The 18,711-nt window shown below is 42.5% G+C and overlaps 1 long non-coding RNA gene across 1 annotated transcript; it reads right to left on the reverse strand.

Annotated features, from left to right (window-relative positions):
- Positions 1-10,761: 10,761 nt before the first annotated feature.
- On the reverse strand, positions 10,762-18,622 carry LOC144676268 (uncharacterized). Its single transcript, XR_013575288.1, has 3 exons — positions 18,510-18,622; positions 13,665-13,811; positions 10,762-10,871 (listed from the first exon to the last, which is right to left on the reverse strand). It is a non-coding gene; the product is annotated as an uncharacterized LOC144676268 (long non-coding RNA).
- Positions 18,623-18,711: the final 89 nt, after the last annotated feature.

The following is an 18,711-nucleotide window of genomic DNA, read 5'->3' on the forward strand; positions in this document are numbered from 1 at the left end:
TCAGAAACATGCAGCACAGAAGGAAGCCATTCGAACCATTGTGCCTGTGCCAAATCTTTGAAAGAGTTATCCAACTAGTCCCATTTTCTTGCATTTCCCCTTTAAGTACAGTAAAAATCTTGATGACTTGAATCCTAGGGGATCTGCCTCCAAATTTGTGTTAATCAGAGGTTCATAATAGCCGAGGAGGTCCCTTTCCCACTTGAGTACATCATCAATGTAACCCAATATGCCTACAAAGAAATGTCAAAAACAACAGATTTAAATGCCTTCACCTTCTCTTCAATCGACAACACTTGTAATTTTTTCTTCACCTTCCCTCTGGTTCTTTTGCCAATTACCTTAAATCTGTATCCTCTGGTTACTGCCACTCGAAATGGTTTCGCCTTATTTACTGCATCAAAAGGCATCAATTTTTTTTTAAAAAGTCATTCTGAAGAAAATTCTGAAGGAGAAAATCTATCTCCTTGGAGAGCTAGGGTTTGATCAGGGATAGTCAGCATGGCTTTGTCAGAGGTAGGTCATTTGATAATGTGGATTCAAAATTGGCTTAGTTTAGGAAACAGAGGGTGATGACAGAAGGATGCTTTAGTGATTGGAAGCCAGTGTCCAGTGGCGTACCACAGGGATCTGTGTTGGGTCCCCTATTATTTGTCATTTATATAAACAACATAGATGACTAAGAGGGGGGTGGAATTAGTAAGTTTGCGGATGACACAAAGATTGGCTGGGTGGTTAACAGTGAGGTTGAGTGTCTTGGGCTACAGGAAGATATAGACAGGATGGTCAAATGGGCAGATAAAATTTAACCCTGACAAGTGTGAGGTGATACACTTTGGAAGGAGTAATTTGACAAGGAAGTATTCAATGAACGACATGACACTAGGAAGTTCTGAGGAACAAAGGGACCTTGGCATGTGTGTCCATAGGATCTCTGAAGGCGGAGAGGCACGTTAGTGGGGTGGTGAAAAAGGCATATGGGACACTTGCCTTTATCAATCTAGGCATAGATTACAAAAGTAGGGAGGTCATGTTGGAGTTGTATAGAACCTTGGGGAGGCCACAGCTGGTGTGCTGTGTGCAGTTCTGGTCGCCACATTATAGGAAGGATGTGATTGCACTGGAGGGGGTGCAGAGGACATTCACCAGGATGTTGCCTGGGATGAAACATTTAAGTTATGAAGAGAGGTTGGACAGACTTAGGTTGTTTTCGTTGGAGCAGAGATGACTGAGGGGCGACCTGATCAAGGTGTACAAGATTATGAGGGGCATGGACAGGGTGGATCGGGAGCAGCTGTTCCCCTTAGTTGAAGGGCCAGTCACAAGGGGACATAAGTTCAAGGTGAGGGGCAGGAGGTTTTGGTTGGGGTGTGGGGGGGGGGGGGGGGTGGGGGTGGTCGTGGTGGTGATGTGAAGAAAGACTATTTTTTTTTTACCCAGGAGGGTGGTGACGGTCTGGAATGCACTGCCTGGGAGGGTGGTGGAGGAGGGTTGCCTCACATCCTTTAAAAAGTACCTGGATGAGCACTTGGCACGTCATAACATTCAAGGCTGTGGGCCAAGTGCTAGTAAATGGGATTAGGTAGGTAGGTCAGGTGTTTCTCACATGTAGGTGCAGACTTGATGGGCCGAAGGGCCTCTTCTGCACTGTGGTTCCGTGATTCACATGATGTGGGCTTCGCTGGCTGGGCCAGCATTTATTGCCCATCCCTAGGTGCCCTTGAGAAAGTGGTGGTGAGCTGCCTTCTTGAACCGCTGCAGTTCATTTGGTGTAGGTACACCCACAGTACTGTTAGGGAGTTCCAGGATTTTGACCCAGCGACAGCGAAGGAATGGCGATTTTTCCAAATCAGGATAGTGAGTGACTTGGAGGGGAACTTCCAGGTGGTGACGTTCCCATCTATCTGCTGCCCTTGTCCTTCTAGATGGTAGTAGTCGTGAGTTTGGAAGGTGCTGTCTACGGAGCCTTAGTGAATTCCTGCAGTGAATCCTGTAGATGGTACACACTGCTGCTACTGTGCGTCAGTGGTGGACGGAGTGAATGTTTGTGGATGTGGTGCCAACCAAGCAGACTGCTTTGTCCTGGACGGTGTCAAGCTTCTTCAGTGTTGTAGGAGCTGCACCCATCTAGGCAAGTAGGAAGCATTCCATCACATTCCTGACTTATGCCTTGTAGATGGTGGACAGGCTTTGGGGAGTCAGGAGGCGAGTTACTCATTGCACGATTCCTAGCCTCTGACCTGCTCTTGTAGCCACAGTATTTATATGGCTAGTCCAGTTCAGTTTGTGATCAATGGTAACGCCCAGGATGTTAAAACCATTGAACATCAAAAGGCGATGGTTGGATTCTCTCTTGTTGGAGATGGTCATTGCATGACACTTGTGTGGCATGCATGTTACTTGCCACTTGTCAGTCCAAGCCTGGATATTGTCCAGGTCTTGCTGCATTTGGACATGGACTGCTTCAGTAGCTGGGGAGTCACAAACCGGTGCTGAACATTGTGCAATCATCAGCAAACATCCCCACTTCTGACCTTATGATGGAAGAAAGGCCATTGATGAAGCAGCTGAAGATGGTTGGGCCTCGAACACTACCCTGAGGAACTCCTGCAGTGATGTCCTGGTGCAGAGATGACCAACCCTCGACAACCACAACCATCTTTCTTTGTGCTAGGTATGACTCCAACCAGAGAATTTTGCCCCATGATTCCCATTGACTCGAGTTTTGAGAGGGCTACTTGATGCCGTACTCAGTCAAATGCTGCCTTGATGTCAAAGACAGTTACTCTCAGCTCACCTCGGGAGTTCAGCTCTTTTGTCCATGTTTGAACCAAGGCTGTAACGAAGTCAGGCGCAGAGTGGCTCTGGCAGAACCCAAACAGGGCATCAGTAAGCAGATTATTGCTAGGCAAGTTGATGGCCCCTTCCATTACTTTACTGATGATCGAGAGTAGACTGACTAGGCGGTAATTGGCCAGGTTGGATTTGTCCTGCTTTTTGTGTACAGGACATACCCAGGCAATTTTCCACATAGCCAGGTAGATGCCTGTGTTGTAGCTGTACTGGAACAGTATGGCTAGGGGCGCGGCAAGTTCTAGAGCACAAATCTTCAATACTATTGCCAGAATGTTGTCAGGGCCCATAGCCTTTGCAATATCCAGTGCCTTCAGCTGTTTCTTGATATCACGTGGAGTGCATTGAACTGGCTGAAGGCTGGCATCTGTGATGCAGGGGACCTCCGGAGGAGGCTAAGATGCATCATCCACTTGGCACTTCTGGCTGAAGATTGTTGTGAATGCTTCGGCCTTATCTTTTGCACTGATGTGCTGGGCTCTTCCATCATTGAGGATGGTGATATTTGTGGAGCCACCTCCTCCAGTGAGTTGTTTAATTGTCCACCACCATTCGCGACTGGATGTGGCAGGACTGTAGAGCTTAGATTTGATCCGTTGGTTGTGGGATCGCTTAGCTCTGTCTATCACTTGCTGCTTATGCTGTTTGGCACGCTAGCGGTCCTGTTTTATAGCTTCACCAGGTTGACACCTCATTGTTAGGTATGCCTGGTGCTGCTCCTGGCATGCCCTCCTGTACACTTCATTGATCCCCTGGCTTGATGGCAATGGTAGAGTGGGGGGTACGTCGGGCCATGAGGTTACAGATTGTGTTTGAGTACAATGCTGCTGCTGCTGGTGGCCCACAGTGCCTCACGAATGCCCAGTCTTGAGTTGCTAGATCTGTTCGAAATCAATCCCATTTAGCACAGTGGTCATGCCACACAACATGAAGGGTATCCTCAAGGTGAAGGTGGGACTTTGTCTCCACAATGACTGTGCGGTCACTCCTATCGTCATGGAAACATAGAAACTAGGAGCAGGAGTAGGCCATTCAGCCATTCAAGCCTGCTCCGCCATTCATTATGATCATGGCTGATGGAAGCATGGAAGGATGCATCTGCAGCAGGCAGGTTGATGAGGATGAGGTCAAGCATGTTTTTCCCTCTTGTTGGTTGCAGACCCAGCATAGCATTTAGGACTCAGCCAGCTCGGTCAGTAATGGTGCTACCGAGCCATTCTTGGCAATGGACATTGAAGTCCCCCATTCTGAACATTCTGCGCCCTTACCATCCTCAGTGCTTCCTCCCAGTGATGTTCAACATGATGCCATGAGACTTCATGGGGTCTGAAGATGATGTTGAGGACTGTATACCACTGTGTCGCCACTTCTGCTGGTGGGAAAGGACATACCCAGGAACGGTGATGGTGGAGTCTGCGACATTATCTGTAAGGTATGATTCCATGAGGATGACTATGTCAGGCTGTTGCTTGACTAGTCTGTGAGACAGCTCTCCCAATTTTGGCACTAGCCCCCAGATGTTAGTAAGGAGGACTTTGCAGGGTCGACAGGGCTGTGATTGCCATTGTCGTTTCCGGTGCCTAGGTCGATGCCGGGTGGTCCGTCCGGTTTCATTCCCTTTTTGGGTCTTTGTAGCATTTAAGAGTCAACATGTAGGCCAGACCAGGTAAAGATGACAAATTTCCTTCCCTAAAGGGTATTAGTGAACCAGATGGGTTTTTACAACCATCGACAATGGGTTTCATGGTCATCATTAGACTTTTAATTCCAGATTTTTACTGAATTCAAATTCCATCATCTGCCATGGTGGGATTAGAACCCAGGTCCCCAGAGCATTACCCTGGGTCTCTGGATTACTAATCCAGCGACAATACCACTACACCATCGCCTCCCCTAAACAAAAAAATTTGAGCGCCTTTATCAGGTGTCAACTGTGGCTCAGTTGGTAGCATTCTTGCTTCTGAGTCACAAGATTGAGAGTTTGAATCCCAATCCAGGATTTGAGTACAAAAAGACCTAGACTGACACTCCAATGCAGTATTGAGGGAGCCACATTGTATTGTCAGAGTCTTTCAGATAAGGTGTTAAAACCAAGGCCTTAGCTGCCCTCTCATGTGGACCTAAAAGATCCCATGACACTATTTCAAAGCTGAAATGAACAAACAATGCTGGAAATACTCAACAGGTCAGACAGCATCTGTGAAGAGAGGAAAAATGGAGTTAATGTTTCAGGCTGATAACTTTTCATCAGAACTGGGAATAGTTAGAGATATAATAGGTTTTGAGCAAGGGGTGGGTGGGGCAATGACAAAAGGAAGATCTGTGATAGGGTGGTAGACAGGAGAGATTGAATGACAGAAATTATTGAATAGCCTAGTTCAGCCTTAGACAGCGATCAGGGAGTCGGTGCTAGGGATTGCAGTCTTCCTAACGTTTAATTGGATGCAATTTCTGTTCCTCCAATAGTGGATGTCTGACAAACAGCATATTAAATAAAGGGCAGTGGAAAGGTTGAGAGAAATGGTGTTGAGGTAGATGTGAATGCCATCAGCGTACATGTGAAACCTGATTTTGTGCGAGTTAATTGAGGTCAATGTCTTGCAGCCACTATTCTCCATGTTAAATAGTGGATCCAATATTCAGAAGATGACCACACACTGCAAGGTGGTGATAACTGGATAACATTGTAAAGTTGATCAGTGAGTGGGAAGGAGCACTGAGTGTATTTTATATTGTTAACTCGTGCACAACATTGAACCGTAAACAGAAATTTGCTGAGCTGTCCAGGTTTACTGTACAATCAGCATAACTTTTCTGCACTGTATTAAAAAGAGAGACTGAAATACACAAAATTATATTTGGGCCTGTAATGACTTAAAGTTTTGGTTATTAACTCTTAACAAGCTGCTGATTGTAATATCAGAATGCTTAACTTTACGCTGCAAGCCACAGTTCATACATCTCTGGGTCAATTTTACCTTTAATGACTTAGGAGTTAATTTGCTCCCCCTGGGTTACACAAGGCTCTCACTGATTCCGGTTTAACTATTAAAAATATTTTGGACTGGGTATGTAAGGCAGTTCAGAGGTGAACTACAGGATCTCTCCACAGACTCTTTGTTGGATGCTCAAACTTGTTGCTCATGTAGTGTGTTTTTTTTTAATTGCGTTAAAACTGGCTAATTGACTTGTGTGAAAGTAGATATGGACTATTCTAAATCTAGAGAGAGTGTTAATGAAATGTATTTTTGTTTGGCAGCATATTTTATAATTTGTCCATTTTGCAAATTATTGACCTGGTTAGGAGATTAGTTAGGGATTGAAGATAGAGGGTAAGGATAATGGATATGTATTTGAACTGGAAGGATCTGGGCATCAACTGTTTACTATATTTATTAATAACCACCAACACAATAGAAAGCCAGATATCCAAATTTTCGGATGACAGAAAGAGTGGCTGTACAGTAAGTAGTGTAGACGGGAGCATAAAATTACAAAGCAATATTTGAAAGAGTGAGCAAAACTGGCCAATGACTTACAACATAGTCAAGTGTGAAGTTGTCCATTTTGGACAAAGGAAGGATAGATCAGAATATTATTTAAATGATTAAAAAGCTAGAAACAGTGACAGCCCAAAGAGATTTAAGTATACATGTATACAAATCTCATGAACGAGTTTTTAAAAATCCCAGGGTACTAAAGGAGGGGGCCATGGAAATAATGGATGCATTGGTTGTCATCTTCCAAAATTCTGTGGATTCTGGAATAGTCCCAGCAGACTGGAGGGTGGCAAATGCAACCCCACTATTTAAAAAAGGGGGGAGGGAGAAAACTGGGAATTACAGACCGGTTAGCCTAACATCAGTAGTAGGGAAAATGCTAGAGTTGAAGGATGAGATAACAGGACACTTAGAAAATATCAACGGGATTAGACAAAGTCAACATGGATTTATGAAAGGGGAAATCATGTTTGACAAACCTACTGGAGTTTTTTTTGAGGACACAGCTAGCAAAATAGATAAGGGAGAACCAGTGGATGTGGTGTATTTGGATTTTCAGAAAGCTTTTAATAAAGTCCCACATAAGAGATTAGTGTGCAAAGCACATGCGACAGGAGTAATATATTGGCATGGATTCAGAATTGGTTAACAGACAAGAAACAGAGTGTAGGAATAAATGGGTTTTTTTTTTTAAAAAATGGCTTTTTCTTTTTCAGCAGTGACTAGTGGGGTATTGCAGGGTTCAGTGCTTGGGTGCCGGCTGTTCACAATATATATCAATGATTTGGAAGTTTGCTGATACACAAAACTAAGTGGGAATGTAAGGGGTGAGGAGGATGTTAAGAGGCTTCAAGGCATTTTAGACAAGTTGAGTGAGTGACAAATGCATGGCAGATGCAGTATAATGTGAATAAGTGTGAAGTTATCCACTTCTGTAGGAAAAACAGGAGTATTATTTAAATAGTGACAGATTGGGAAATGTTGATATACAAAGGGACCTGGGTGTCCTCATACACCAATCACTGAAAGCAAGCATGCAGGTACAACAAGCAGTTAGGAAGGCAAATGGTATGTTGGCCTTCATTGTGAGAGGATTTGAGTGCAGGGGCAAGGATGTCTTACTGCAGCTGTGCAGGGCCTTGGTGAGACCGCACCTGGAGTATTGTGTGCAGTTTTGATCTCCTTTTCTAAGAAAGAGTATACTTGCCATAGAGGGAGTGCAGCAAGGGCTCACCAGACTGATTCCTGGATGGCAGGATTGTCGTATGAGGAGAGTTTGGGTTGACTAGGTCTGTATTCACTGGAGTTTAGAAGAATGAGAGGGGATCTCATTGAAACAAATAAAATTCTGACAGGGCTGGACAGACTGGATGCAGGGATGATGTTTCCTCTGGCTGGGGGAGGGGTCTAGAACAAGGGGTCACAGTCTTAGGATACGGGGTAGACCATTTCGGACTGAGATGAGGAGAAATTTCTTCACTCAGGGGATGGTGAACCTGTGGAATTCTCTACCACAGAAGACTATGGAGGCCAAGTCACTGAATATATTTAAGGATGAAATAGTTAGATCTAGAAACATAGAAACTAGAAGCAGGAGTAGGCCATTCGGCCCTTCGAGCCTGCTCCGCTATTCATTATGATCATGGCTCATCATCCAACTCAATAGCCTGCTCCCGCTTTCTCCCCATATCCTTTGATCCCTTTCACCCCAAGAGCTATATCTAACTCCTTCTTGAAAACATACAATGTTTTGGTCTCAACTACTTTCTGTGGTAACGAGTTCCACAGGCTCACCACTCTCTGGGTGAAGAAATTTCTCCTCATCTCAGTACTAAATGGTCTACCCCATATCCTCAGACTGTGACCCCTGGTTCTGGATTCCCCCACCATTGGGAATATCCTTCCTGCATCTACCCTGTCTAGTCCTGTTAGAATTTTATAGGTTTCTATGAGATGCCCCCTCATTCTTCTGAACTCCAGCGAATATAATCCTAATCGACTCAATCTCTCCTCATATGTCAGTCCCGCCATCCCAGGAATCAGTCGGGTAAATCTTTGCTGCACTCCCTCTATAGCAAGTACATCCTTCCTCAGATAGGAAGACCAAAACTGCACAAAATATTCCAGGTGTGGTCTCACCAAGGCCCTGTACAATTGCAGCAAGACATCCCTGTTCCTATACTCGAATCCTCTAGCTATGAAGGCCAACATACCATTTGCCTTCTTTACCGCATGCTGCACCTGCATGCTTACCTTCAGCGACTGGTGTACAAGGACACCCAGGTCTCGTTGCACATTCCCCTCTCTCAATTTATAGCCAGATAATAATCTGCCTTCCTGTTTTTGCTACCAAAATGGATAACTTCACATTTATCCACATTATACTGCATCTGCCATGCATTTGCCCACCCACTCAGCTTGTCCACATCACACTAGGGCCACTTCCTTAGGTACTCTGGGATGTAGATTATCAGGCCCCGGGGATTTATTGGCCTTCAATCCCATCAATTTCCCCAACATCATTTCCCTACTAATACTGATTTCTTTCAGTTCCTCCCTCTCACTAAACCCTGTGTTCCCCAACATTTCTGGTATTGTGTCCTCCTTTGTGAAGACAGAACCAAAGTATGTATTTAGTTGGTCAGCCATTTCTTTGTTCCCCATTATAAATTCCCCTGTTTCTGACTGTAAGGGACTTACATTTGTCTTCACCAATCTTTTTCTCTTCACATACCTATTGAAACTTTTACAGAGTACAATGAGAATTAATGCTGCATTAAAAGCATCAAGGAGTATGGGGAGAGAGCAGGAGTATGGCGTTGAGACAGAGGATCAGCCATGATCATACTGAATGGTGGAGCAGGCTAGAAGGGCCAAATGACCTATTCCTGCTCCTATTTTCTATGTTTCTATGTAATGTCTTGTTGTAGATCACTGTTACATCCTGACTATCCATCCCCATAGTGAGCAAGTAGGTCTTGAACCTTGAAATCTATTGATCATATGTATGGGTGGATCTCCCATTGAAGAAAGGAAAGGTGCAGGTGTCAGTAAATTTAAACTTTTTTCTATCATCCTCATTGCCACTTTGTTGCATATTTTATATCTCAGGTCTATGCAGAGATGAAACTAGTTCTGTGTGCTTCACAGTGCTTTAAAATGTCTACTCCATGCTTCCAGCTTTGACTTCCAGCTCTTTTTACAGTTTATCTCCTTTTGTCAAAAGAACCAGCAGGGAGATAAAGAGAATTGTTTTGATGCAGTGAGTTATAATGATCTAGAGTGCCTGAAAGGATGATGAAAGCAGATTCAATAGCAACTTTCAAAAAAAAGGGGATTGGATAAAATCTTGAAGTGGAAACATATAGGGAAAGAGCAAATGAGTGGGATTAATTGGATAGCTCTTTCAAAGAGCTAGCACATGCACAATGGGTGGAATAGTCTCCTTCTGTGTGGTAGAATGGTATGATTGTGTTTTTATTTTCCTATCCCAATATTGCTGCTGGCTGTCTCAATAACAACAAAATCTCATGCTGTTGCATAGCGACACACATAGGCCACAGCCTGCATCTGCAGCATTAATTCTCATTGTACTCTGTTGTAGCTATTGTCCCGCTACATGGCATCTGATATTTAAAAACCTGTCACACCCCATTTATATGTTTTAATGGTTACTACAGTTAAATGTTGATACACGTATAAACTTTTTTTTCCCCATAGATGGAGTCTGACAATAATTCATAGATTAGAGTCACTTGGTAGTACAGAACTTGAGTATTACTGAAAAAAAAGAGACATGCTTTGAAGTTTTTTGTCTTGCAATCATCAGGATAGATGCAAGAATGCCAAATTTCAAAGGGAACAATAATTTACACTGCACGAGAAAAAGGGTGTTGATTGTTTGGCAAATAGTATCTCTAACATTTGAACAACAAATGAAGCCAGCCGTTTCACACTGTTACTATGCAGTAGCAACACGAGTTCTGCCAAAGACGTTTTGCCTACCACACAAATGAGTAATGTGGTATATAAATTTCAGTGCCGATGTGATGCCAGATACCTAGGCCGTACATTCCAACGGCTGGCAGATCGTATCAAACAGCATGTCCCTTCGACATTTCACAATAGGCAGAGTACTGACCACACTCAGCCCGTGCTCGCAAAACTCAGAACAATGTCTAATATTAGATGTGATTCTGCAATTGGGAAGCACTTGCTGAACAATCCCAAGTGTGCTCAGAATTACATGAACATCAACTTTAAGATTATCAGTCAGGCTTGCAATGTAGCTCACTGACACTTGCTAGAAGTTACATATATTCATATACAGGGACCTGTCCTCTGCAAGCAAAAATAATATGTCCAGACATTGCACCTTTTTTGAATAACCATAAAAGCATGGGGGAAGCAATAGCTCCCTGGTGCATTCATCATGGCATGCCTCAACCAATCAGCATCCTTTATCTCGCGCAGTTTAAATTGTTGATCCCTTTGAAATTTGGCATTCTTGAATCCGTCCTGATGAACAAAAGATGAAAAGCTTCAACAGAATGTCTCTTTTTCCAGCAATACTCAAGTTTTAGATTCATATAGTTGCAGGAGGCCATTCAGTCTATCAAGTCAGTGCCAGCTCTCCACAACAGCAATTTAGTTAGTCCTACTCACACATCCTTTCACCATATCCCAGCATTTTTTTCTCTTTAGATGCTTGTCCAATTCCCTTTTGAAAGCCATGATTGAATTCACCTCCACCCGCCACCTTTTCAGGCAGCACATTCCGGATCCTAACCAGTCACTGCGTAAAAATATTTTTCCACATGTTGCCTTTGGTTCTTCTGTCAATCACCTTAAATCGGTGTCCTGTCCTTCTCCACTTCTGCCAATGGGAACAATTTCTCTCCATATACTCTGTCTAGACATCTCATAATTTTGAACACCTATCAAATTAGAGAAGAACTCCAGCTTTTCCAATCTATCCATGTAACTGAAGTCTCTCATCCCTGGAACCATTCTCCGACATCTTTTCTGTACCCTCTCTACAGCCTTTGTATCCTTCTTAAAAGTGCAGTACTCAGAATTGGTCACAATGCTCCTTTTAAGGCCAAACCAGTGTTTTATAAATATTCCTGATAACTTCCTTGCTTTTGCATTCAATGTCACTATTTATAAATAGGATCCCATATGCCTTTTTAAACGACTTTCCTAAATATCACTGCTACCTTCAATGACTTGTGCACATATATCTCCAGATTTCTGTTCCTACACCCCCTTCAGAATTTTCAATGTGTTCAAGTTTTCATTGCATTTTGAAATGGAATAGACCACCATTGAAACAGGCCGTTTGGGCATCTCTCTCTCTCTCTCGTGCATGTTTATCTTCTCCTTAAATACAGCTAGGCTATTCGCCTCAACCACTTTATGTGGTAGCGAGTTCCGCATTCTCACTATACTCCAGGTAAAGACATTCTCTTGAATTCCTTGTTGGATTTATAAGTGACCATTTATATTTATGGCCTCTAGTTTTGGAATAGTTTGATTTTGTATCAAACTGCATAAAGGGAAGGGAGTCACACTTAAAGCAGCTCTGAATCCCTGTGCAATTTGCCTCCCTCCTTTTCTCTTCAGTGCCTGGCAGAGCACTTACCCTTAAAGGATTTTCCTCAGGTGGGAAGGCTGGGAGCATATCATGAAAGGGTAAACCTTAAACATCCATTTCCAGTTCCTAAAAATTATCTTCTAATTTTGTGGTGTTGCGTCAACGTTGTTCATTGACATACAAATATATGAATGACAGCCAAGTAAAGTCCCTCTGGTCAAACCAGCTTGTCCAAAACAACTGTGATATCATGTATAGCACTATACATATACTCCCCACCCAACCCATAACCATGTGATCTCTTGGGAGAGTGGAAAACTATGTAAAAGATCCAGGGCAATTTTGGTGTTGGTGGGAATTCCTCTCTAACCCATCTAGATGATTGAAGCTAGTCCAGGCGATCACTCTGGCCCTGAGTTCTTTGCAGTACCTACCTTTTGTCAGAGATGATGTCCACCCCAACCAGAAACAGGTCCAGCTCTCGCTTGATGGAATTAAATAAGTCGACACCTATCATGCGAGATGATACCTTGTTCCAGAGGTCCATCATTCTCTGGCACAAGAACCAGCTTTTGATATTCAACCTAGATCTGGTTCGACACAACTGAAAATTGTGATCTTGGTCTGCCTTTACATACTTAGATGGAACAAATTGTCATCTTATAAAGTTCAATCAATCATCTCTAAGTTTGCATTTCTGTACAGTGTAGAGTCCCAACACTTTCAGCCTGTCTTTATAACCAAGATGCTTTAAACTGGGAATTAGTCTTGTGGCCCTTCTCTGCATCCTTTCCAAAGTTTCTGTAAAGGACCAAAATTCCAGCATTGAGCTTCAGGACTATTTCCACATACTGTTGTGGCACTGGTGGCATCTAGATTTGTGCAAGCAATTCTTCTCTAGTTGAAGTCCTGATTTAAAATAAGGACACACTCTGGAGTTGTAGGATTTGTCCTTTCACTTGCTAAAGAAGGACTACACTTGAAACTCTAATCTAAAGCTGTAACACCTCCGCGCAGGGGGTGGGGGGGCTGCTGCTGCTGCTGTCTTTCACGGGAACACATTAAACCAAGGCCCCACCTGCTCTCTTAGACGGATGGAAAAGATTGCACAACACGGCTGAAAGAAAAGCATGGGAATTCTCCCCAGTGTCCTGGTCAATATTTATCCTTCAACCAACATCACAAAAAAAGTTATTTAATCATTATCACATTGTTGTCTATGGAAGCTGGCTGTGAGCAAACTGTGATATTTCCTACATTACAATAGTGACTAAACTTAAAAAGTAATTCATTGGCTGTACAGTACTTTGGGACTTACTGAAGATGTCAAAGGTTCTATAGAAATGCAATGGCTTTATTTTATCTTTTTCAGATGCTGACTGACCTCCGGTAACTTTTCTGCTTTCATTTCAGATTATCATATTTCCTCTCATGTCCATAAATTTAAATTCAAAGGAAAAATTGTCATTGCTTCAACTAAGGAAGCTTCTGAAACACATATTGCCACACAAGTAGCTTGATTAAATGTCGGCAGCATAAAAGATTGAACCTTTCATAGATAAGTTACCATTGCACCTTGTAATGGCTTCAGTGAATTTAGTTCTTGAATTATTGACCCATACAAAGCTTGAAGATTCAGGCTCAATTCCTAGCCCAGGGTAACTGATTGCAATAGTATCAGTCATCAAAATTCTGCAGCAGAGAAGGAAAATTACCTTTCCTGCTTTCTCCCCAGTTAGGTCTGCCGGAAACGCCACTATGTAGACACTGGGTGAGGGTACAAGACGACTTGGCTGTCACCGCACTTGGATTGGAATTGCCTGCCAACACTCAATACTTGAAGTCCAGCAAGGAGTCTGTTTCTTCAGAAGAGGTGGCGGAGAGGAACAAAGAAAAAAAAACATCCTTTTTTAAAAATAAAAATAAACATGTCAAAACTTCAGTAACTTTCTTCAAAATACCTCATCATTTTGTGTAAAAAGTCTCAATTTAAAAAAAAAGGGTGCTGTATTCCCTTCCCCGCCCTCATGTTATAATGTTCCATTCCTCCCCGATTCCAATAATGAACAATTTGATGGCTGCTAAATTTCCCACCGACCCATTAGTTGATACTGTTAAACTGACCACTAGATGGAACAGTTTTGTATAATATCTCAGTAAAATGTGTCTTTATGGGCTGCTTTTAACAGATTCCCCATCTTTCTCTCCCTCTCTCCTGCCCTGCCCACCACCACCCCAGGTTTGAAGGCAGCAAGGATGTTAAATCAAGCAAGTGGTCTACCCGCTGCTTCCACAGCAATTATACCAGTGAGTGGACCAATTTAGGCCATTGACTGGGCAACTAGTTCCCACTTGAGGGCGTCATTGCGCTGCCATGATTTAACCAGCAGCTGGAGAGGCCTATAGCAAACGCCCAGCCCAACAGCTTTCCCAGCCCAGGCTGGTGACAGGTCCCTCCTTAAAGGACTCCCTGGAACCATCGAAGGGCATCCCCACCCAAGGCTGTAATCCTCCCACGTTACCTCCCAACCCTCCAGTCTTTCAGCCCGATATAGACCTAAAATGACTTGCTGAGTATTTCCAGCATTTGTTTGCTAACACTCCAGTGAAGTATCTCAGGACATTTTACTACATTAAAGGCACTATATAAATACCAGTTATTATACCAATTGTTAATACCCTTGCCTAACAGAGAGAATAAAAAATCATTCAACCTCAATTTTGAAATTTGATTGACACCCAGCCTCGACAACTTTTGTAGAGGGTGGATGGTGGATGTCAGGGGTGGGGGTAGGAAAGAGAAAGAGTTCCAGATTTCTAATACCCTTTGGCAAATAAAACGCTTCTTGACATTGCTCCTGATCGTCCCAGCTCTTATTTAAAGGTTATGCTCCCTTGTTCTGGGTTCTCCCACCAGAGGAAATGGTTTCTAGCTGTCTGCCCTATCAATTCCTTTAAGCATCTGAACACATCAATTAGATCACCTCTTAAACCTTTAATGCTCGAGGGAACAGAAACCTAGTCCATTCAACCAGTCCTTATAACGTAGTAAAAGTTGACAACTGGATATGCAGGAAATTATGGGAAAATAGTATATATCTCAAGCTGTAACATGAACTCATCTCTTGGTTTTTAAACCAATCAAACCGGTTCCTATATTTCACATTCTTGCCATTTCAAAATAGCAAGCACTGCATTAATCAAGCTGCCACCAGACTGAAAATTCAAACAACAAAAGGGGTGATGAAAGTCCTTTGACATAAAGCACTATGATTGCTTTCACATTCTAACATGCAGAATAATATTTTCAACAAATCCAAAGCTTCATATCAGAAAATGTCAGCTGGAAATTTTTAAAAATTCACTTATGGGGTGTGGGTGTGACTGGCCGGGCCAGCATTTATTGCCCATCTCTAATTGCCCTTGAGAAGGTGGTGCTGAGCTGCCTTCTTGAACAGCTGCAGTCCGCGTGGTGTAGGTTAAAAAAAAACATCTCCACCTCATTCATACCCCTTCTTAAAGCTGTCTATTAGGTCATCCATCAGCTTCTCTTTTTCAGAGAAAAGAGCCCCAACCTGTTCAAAATCTCCTGGTTCCATTTTTATCTATCTATTCGTAGCTAAAGAATCACTTGCAATGGCTTCTCTTCTGGCTCCCACACAGTTATCTCCAGTGTCCCCCAAGGATCTATCCTTGCCCCTTTCTACTTCCCATCTACATGCTGCCCCTCAGCGACATCATTAGTTTTCACATGTACATCGACAACACCCAGCTCTACCTTACCACCACCTCTGTCGACTCTTCCACTGTTGCTATCAGACTGCTTATCCAACACCCAGTACTGGATGAACAGAAATTTCCTCCAGTTAAACAATGAAAAGACTGAAGCCACTGTTTTTGGTCCCCACTCAAAACTCTGTTCCCTAGCAACCAAGTCCATCCCTCTCCCTGACAACGAAGCTCAACTGTTCAGAACCTTGGTGGCACATTTGACACCAAGAAGAGCTTCTGACCTCATTTGTGCATTCTTGATTTTAACTCCTCACCATCAATGGCTATGCCTCAGCTGATCTAGGCCCCAAACTCAGGAATACCCTTTGTTAATCACTTTCACCCCATACACTACATTAAAGGTGCTGTATAAAAGCAAGGCTTTTTTTTGTAGAAAGGAATTGACTACTACTGTGGTACAGTTGCACATATGGCAGAGAACCTCACCCACAGGATACATTTGACTGGTTGTGGCTGCTCTACTGTCACATGGTCTGAGATTGATAACTACAGCATAGCACAGAATCTAACAATGGACCCTCAGGCTGATATGTATTATTTACATGGTATCATTACAAATTGAACCATCAGCAGAACTGGTGCAGTGTAAATCATACATTTGCATAGTTACCAATACAGTTGGAAAACTGCCAGGATTTTTCCAATACTGATGATTGCCTCTTTAAACAGGTTTGTAAATGTGATTCCTTGATCCATTGGAGTCCATTCATATTTCAAAAAAAAAATCAGATAAAAACTAATTGCCAATAAACTCATTTATATTTTCAGCTCACTGTATAAAATTTACAACTTGACAAATAGATAATTTTGAAGGATTACAGCAATTAAATTAATTCTCACCAAGAACACTAGTGCTCTGAAGGGACAAGAGGCTCTCCAGTTTTATTGGTTGATTTTATCAACTTTATTCATTATAAAATATACATCACATATGGGTATCCACTTGCCAAATTTTTTCTTCCCCCTCACCCATCCACCCCCCAATCCCTGCTTCTCAAGTAAAAGGTCCAATTTTCATTTGCCCGTATTTTATTGTCAGCAGCAAAAGGTTGATGCCAGCTGTTCATTATACTTACCCACAGACTTTTTGCAGGCTTTTGCACAGGAAGTTATGGTTATTAGAGAACCATTTTGGCACGGCGTTCTTTGGGACCTGTGTGAACAGGGCAAGAAACAGCCTGTCTCCTTAGCCAATTAAGTTGAAGAATTCTTACTGAGACACACAGTCTGATACCAGGAATATTTAATTCAATACCAATTACATATAGAAAGAAAAATAAAGAGAGCAAAAGGAAAAGGGATTAGGAAAGGTAAAAGAGACAAAGATAAAGTAAAACATTTATTCAAGTTTAACTGTCTACAATCTCCAACAATAATTCAAATCTGAAGAAATGGGATTTGACACAAAATTAATTTTCAGTGCCAGAGAGGTTCTTTGGCAGTAATTAAGAATCATCATGCCATTAAAAATCCACTTAGGGAATGATAAAGTTCATCATTTTATAATGGATTTAAATGTTAATTTCTGTATTATTTCACAGAACATGGACATCATTGGCAAAGCCAGCATCTATTGCCTTTAATGAGGCCATTTCAGAGGACAGTTAAGAGCCAGCCACAATGCTGAGTCTGGAGTCACATATAGGCCAGACTGGGTATGGCATCTAGTGGATCAGTACCACAACTTCATGCATGTTATGTTATTGAATGCCCAGTCTCTCAGCAAGATAATGTTATTTTGAAGATTCTGCAAGAGCAGGGCAACTCAGACAGTAACTTCCTGTTTTCCACTTTCAATTGCACATGTGTGGTCACCAAAAGTTGCTATTCAGATTACTTTGTAATAACAGTGAGCACTGATATCGTCAATCTAAGCCATTATACAATTCACCATAAACAGTGAAAAGTGTATGAGAGGAGACATGGTAAAACAGGAGGGTATTTTCTCTCATCTTGGAATGAGACAGGGTTAGAACAGATTGAACCAGTTGCAAATTTTACTTTGATGCAACACCCTAACAAATAGCAACCTGCCTTTTTGCTCAAGTGCTGGCAAATGTGTGTATTTTAACATTTTACTTCAGGTTATTTGGATCAATTAGTAGCATTCTTGTTTCCAAGTCAGAAGGCTGTGGATTCAAGAACTATTTCACAATTTAAGCACATAATCTAGATTGACACTTCAGTGAATTACTGAGCGGGAGTCACACATTCCCGATGAAATGTTAAACAAGGTGCCCCGAGTAAGGAATTCACCCAGTAGCTCAGCCCACTGTGCTCCCTCGAACACCACCTCCACAAAAAAGACAGATTCACTCCTCAATCATCCAAATTCCATTTTATGGGATCTTGCTGTGTACAAATGGGCAGCCCTGTTTCCTTACATCATAACAATGACTACACTTCAATAAAAGTGTTGTAAGTGCTTCGCTGGTTGTAAAAATGCCTTGGGACATCCCATAATCCTGAATGGCACTGTAGAAAATGCATTATTTTCCTTAATTGCCAATAAACTCATTTATATTTTGCAAGCAAAATGACTATTTTAAATTAAATAAGCATGCTTTAAATTTCAAGATGTAAGAATTTATAAGTTTTTAACCTCAAAATGTGCAACTCCCAGTCTCCATCCTTGGTTGCCATGGATACCCCAGGGACAGTGGTCACTTTAGCATCATCCCAGGATAATCATTATATTATAGGAAATTATTTTCACTCATCCCTACCTGACAACCGGCTTCTACCGGCTCCCAATACCTCAAACTTACCGGGAAGTATTTTATTCCAAACCCAGTGCCTTCGTTCAGTGGGTCTGCACGTTCAGTGCGCTGGCCTAGGGCAAATCAGCAGCGCGCATGCGTCCTTTAATGGCAGCGCCCGCCAAGCGCGCATGCGTCCTTTAACGGCAGAGCGCGCGTCTTTGAACACCACAACCGCGCGCCTGAGTTCTTTCATCCAAACAAAATAATT

This window comes from Cetorhinus maximus, unplaced genomic scaffold (genome assembly GCF_964194155.1).
Source record: "Cetorhinus maximus unplaced genomic scaffold, sCetMax3.hap1.1 HAP1_SCAFFOLD_1480, whole genome shotgun sequence".
In the NCBI taxonomy this organism is placed as follows: domain Eukaryota; kingdom Metazoa; phylum Chordata; class Chondrichthyes; order Lamniformes; family Cetorhinidae; genus Cetorhinus; species Cetorhinus maximus.